Genomic DNA, 5,197 nt, shown 5'->3' on the forward strand with positions numbered 1-5,197 from the left:
TTTCAAGAACTCCCCTTTTCTGAGGTGTCCCATTACTCACAGGATTCCTCTCAGAGGTGTACATAAATTGGTTATTTGCAACCACGTCAATGAGTTCTTGAGCTTCTGCAGGTGTTTTCTTTAGGTGAATGGATCCACCTGCAGAATGGTCCAATGACATCTTAGAGAACTCAGATAGACCATCATAGAATATATCCAAAATGGTCCACTCTGAAAGCATGTCAGAAGGACAATTTTTGGTCAACTGCTTGTATCTTTCCCAAGCTTCATAGAGGGATTCACCATCTTTTTGCTTGAAGGTCTGAACATCCACTCTAAGCTTGTTCAGCTTTTGAGGAGGAAAGATCTTGGCAAAGAAGGCCGTGACCAGCTTATCCCAAGAGTCCAGGCTATCTTTAAGTTGTGAGTCCAACCATGTTCTAGCCCTATCTCTTACAGCAAAAGGGAAAAGCATGAGCCTGTAGACTTCAGGATCTACTCCATTAGTCTTAACCGTATCACAAATCTGTAAGAATTCAGTTAAAAACGGATAGGGATCTTCTGATGGAAATCCATAGAACTTGCAATTCTGTTGCATCAGAGCAACTAGTTGAGGCTTCACCTCAAAATTATTTGCTCCAATGGCAGGGATTGAGATGCTCCTTCCATAAAAATTGGAAGTAGGTATAGTATAATCACCAAGCGTCCTCCTTGCGCCTCCACCATTGTTATTGGGTTTGGCCATGTCTCTTTCTTTTTCGAGATTCTCTGTAAGGTTTTCTCTGGATTGTTGTGCTTTAGCTTCTCTTAGCTTTTTCTTCAGAGCCCTTTCAGGTTTAGGATCTACTTCAACAAGAATGTCCATGTCCTTGCTCCTACTCATATGAAAAAGAAAAGAACAAAAAAGGAAGAGGAATCCTCTATGTCACAGTATAGAGATTCCTTTATGTGAGTAGAAGAAGAAAAGTGATGCACGAAAACTTGTCTCTCAACAAATTTTTCTTTGGCAAGTATACCGAATTTGTCGTCAAGTAAAAACTCAATATAGAGTGAGGTCGAATCCCACAGGGATTGACTGGTCACGCAACTTTAGTTGGAAGAGTATGCTAGTTGAGCTAAACAGAGTGTAGTTTGAGAATTGCAGAAAATTAAATGGCGGAAAAGTAAATAGCAGAAAATAAAGTGCAGAATCTTAAATGGGGATTTGGGGTAATGAGCATGAAAATAAATGACAGAAAATAAAGAGAATGGGTAAGATCAGAAATGGGGAATTCATTGGGCTCATGAGATGTTGTATTCTCCGGATCAAGTTCATTTTCATCTCTTCCTCAATCAATGCATCTATTGATCTCCTTGGCAATCTTAGGTGATTGGATTCCAATTCCTTGGTAATCCAATCTCTCTAAGCTTGAATAATTGCCCAATTCCTTGATTTAATTGCTCATGGGAAGAGATGAAGTATGGTCACTGATTATACCATATGTATTTCCAAATCAAAGTGTTGGGAGGATTACATGTCACTATATCCGCCCAGACCCCAATTTGGTCCAACATGAAAAAGCATTTCTAGAATGATCTCCTCATCCCTTTTCCAAGGCTCAGAGGAGATCCAATTATGGAGAGTTTCTTTTCCAAGACAACTAACTAATTGAATTAAGATCGAAAGCTTTCTAATAAATCAAAAGAGAAGAAAGAAGAAGAGAATGGAAACTATAATTGATCCATCAAATTACAACAGAGCTCCCTAACCCAATGAAAGGGGTTTAGTTGTTCATAGCTCTAGAAATGGAAAATGGCAGAAAATAATACATCCCAGCTAAAAGTGCAGAAAAGTAAATATACAGAGAGTAATTCTCCAAAGTGCCCAGCTTCTCTATAGTTCAAAACTACTCCTATATATACTACTCCTCTTGATCTTCTAGTGAGTTCTTCAAGTCTTGGATGTGGGATTTAGATCTTGAGTTGAAGCAGTTCCAATCTTTAGTGGGCCCAGCTTGCAGAGAAGTATGAATTAGGCATGGGCGTTAGTGAAGTTAACGTTAAGTGACATTGTGGGTTCGAGAACGTTAGTGGCAATCACAATTTTCACTAACGTTCCAACCCCATATAGCCTACGTTAACTCCAATGTTAGTGGCACTAACATGACCACTAACGTTGCCTTGTAAATCTTTGCTAGCGTTATTGGAACTCACCTTTCCCAATAACGTTGGCTTATAACCCTTTGCAAGCGTTATTGAGACTCACTTTTCCCATTAACATTGCCTTATGCCCTTTGTCTCTACGTTAGAGTTCACGTTAGTGTAACTAACGTCGCTCTTAACGTGGTTATGCCTCACCTTCGAGAGCGTTAGTGACACTTACCTTTGTCAGTAACAGTCAAAGTGCCCCTACTCTCCACGTTAGAGCTCATGTTAACTAAGTTAACGTGGCCACTAACGTGGTAGTAATGCCATCTTCCAATGTTAATGACAAAGGTGAGTGTCACTAACATTGGCTCATCAATCTCGGCTCTACGTTAACTTTCACGTTAGTGTTCTTAACATGACCACTAACGTGGGCAATGCTAGTTGATCCAACGTTAGTGACAAAGGTGAGTGTCACTAACGTTGGCATTGTTCCTCTCTTCCACGTTAGAGTTCATGTTAACTAAGTTAACGTGACTCTTAACGTGGCTCATTGCCAATTCTTGGAACGTTAGTGGTGTTCACGTTTACCACTAACATTGGAGCTTTCTTTTGTCTCCACGTTAACTACCATGTTAACTTAGTTAACGTGGCAATTAACGTGGGCTTATGATGGCTTCGCGAGCATTATTGGTGATCACTTTTCTCCTTAACGTTGCAAGCTATTTACCATTCCACGTTAGTGGTCACGTTAACTAGATTAACGTGAGTACTAATGTGGTTTTTCCTTGCTTCCTTTGTCCTAAAATCAAGCAAATAAAGTGCATCAATGCTCTAGCCAAAGTCATGAGATTATGCATCATCAATTTATCATTCAATTCTAGCAAAACCCTCATGAAATCATGTGAAATTCACAATAGTTGCTTGAATCAAGGTATAAGTGTATTTTCATCCAAAACTTGCCTTATTCACTAAGAAAATGCATGAAACTACCTTAAAACAGTAAAGAAAATGTCAGTGAAACTGGCCTAGATGCCCTGACATCACAACACCAAACTTAAAGCTTTCTTGTCCCTAAGCAAGTACTGAAACATAGGAAGAATGAATGAAAGAGCAGGAAGATAATATAGAAGTAGAATTCCTGGTTTATGGGGTTTCATGCATAGCAACTTAGGTTCTTTCCTTTACTAGGTTTCAGGCCTTTATCAAGTCCTTGGTCACTCTCTTGATTACATCCTTTGAGACTTCTTAATTATTGATCCTTCCTTCTTTTCCAAGGTTTATTACATTCTTCTTTTGGCTAAGTGCTCTGTAAGAGGACAACTCTTTATGATAAGCTTTCAGTCAACACTCCTGAACCAGTTGGCTCAAGGTGCTAGGTGTTAAGACACCCCTACGGACTTACTCCCCCAAGTCTCTTTCCCTCATACATATACACCACAGACACATGGTTTGTTATTGTTCTTTCTTGAGACCTTGGTGTCCAGCACCTCTTTGGGTTACTAAGTATTCTATAGCAAAGGTCACTCTTGATAGTGGACTTTCAGCTGATAATCCCGGATCAGTTAATCCAAGTTACCAAGTGATGAGGCACCCCTAAGAGCTTATTCATCCAAGCATATCCCTTGCACATGAACACCATAGACACATGCCTCAATCTTAAAACCCTTGGTGCCTAGCATTGTTTCTTTTTGTGTTTCTTTCCTTTTCACTTTTATTGCTCTTTCTCTTTTCTTATTGGGATCTTATTATTTAGTTAGTCTCATAGGATGTGTTTCAAGCATAGGATTCGGGGTAGATAGTTGCCTTCTTTCCTTGTTTGGTGAACCAACTTAGCTTACTAATCATCCTACCACAAACATTCAGAACCTACTTCACGAAATAACTCCACTCTTGTTCTTTTCATAGCATTTTCTTTTTGATTAACTTAAAGGACAAGCATACAAGTAAGAAAGATGAACATGCAGAAAGGACATTAGACTAGCACACTTGGGTGTGAATAAAAAGGAACAAGCAGAGTATGAAGGTTCTACTCAATCTTTTTTCAATTAGAGTTCTGCATTTCGAGATAGTTTGATACAACCTCATGATGTCTTCCTTGGTATTCTCATCCTAGCATTTGCATCCTTGTCTGTTTCCTCGGATGATGAGGTATGATCATTTTCTGAGATTGATTGAATTCCTACAACACTATTGAGAGTTCCTTGTTTCCCCAAGCACTTGAAAAAGGGTTAGCATGCATGTGTGCTTGTGAGCTTCTGAACTTAATTTGGTGTGTGAACACTAAACTTAGTTCTTTGCTTACTTCGACAAATTGAATGCATGCAGAAATCTTGTGTGCTTTTTATTAAAAACAACTATGAGTTAAAAAAGATAAACTATGCATTACAGGTTAAACCTCTGTCAAGTAAGTTCTCTGGTTGCTAGAGCAATGTTTCACCACTGAAGGGTTGCAATGCACTCTTTAGCTGGAGTTTTGGTGGAACACCAAACTTAGAGTCCTATATTCACCCTTGAATTATTTTTGGTGTGTAACACCAAACTTAGCTCCTCATACTACAGAGAATCCAACTTGAAATTTTTATTGATAGACTCATGAAAAGAGAATTACCTCAGGTTAGGTTGCTTCCCAACAGAGCGCTTTTTTTAGCGTCGCTAGCTCAACGGTTCTTTCCTTAGTTGAGGTTATACTTCTGTTTGGGGGTTTCCCCCATGCTGCCCAAATAGTGTTTAAGTCTTTGTCCATTCACAGTGAATCTCCTCTTTGAGCCTTCTTCCATGATTTCTATGTGTCCATAAGGTGAGACTTTTGTGACTAGAAAGGGCCCCAACCATCTTGATTTGAGTTTCCCAGGAAAGAGTTTAAGTCTGGAGTTGTAAAGAAGCACATATTGCCCTTCTTCGAAACTTCTTGGTGCCAGGTTAAGATCATGTCTCCTTTTTTCTTTCTCCTTATAAATCTTGGTATTTTCATAGGCTTGAGACCTAAACTCTTCCATTTCTTGAAGCTGCAAAACCCTCTTTTCACCAGCAGCGGTGCTATCTAGGTTCAGTGTTTTAAGAGCCCAGGAGACCTTGTGCTCCAGCTCTAATG

At 39.3% G+C, this 5,197-nt stretch overlaps 1 non-coding gene across 1 annotated transcript; it reads left to right on the forward strand.

Moving 5' to 3' along the window:
- Window positions 1–214: 214 nt before the first annotated feature.
- Window positions 215–322, forward strand: LOC112793737 (small nucleolar RNA R71). The gene has a single exon (XR_003198435.1). It is a non-coding gene; the product is annotated as a small nucleolar RNA R71 (small nucleolar RNA).
- Window positions 323–5,197: the final 4,875 nt, after the last annotated feature.

Source organism: Arachis hypogaea, chromosome 3 (assembly GCF_003086295.3).
Source record: "Arachis hypogaea cultivar Tifrunner chromosome 3, arahy.Tifrunner.gnm2.J5K5, whole genome shotgun sequence".
NCBI lineage: Eukaryota > Viridiplantae > Streptophyta > Magnoliopsida > Fabales > Fabaceae > Arachis > Arachis hypogaea.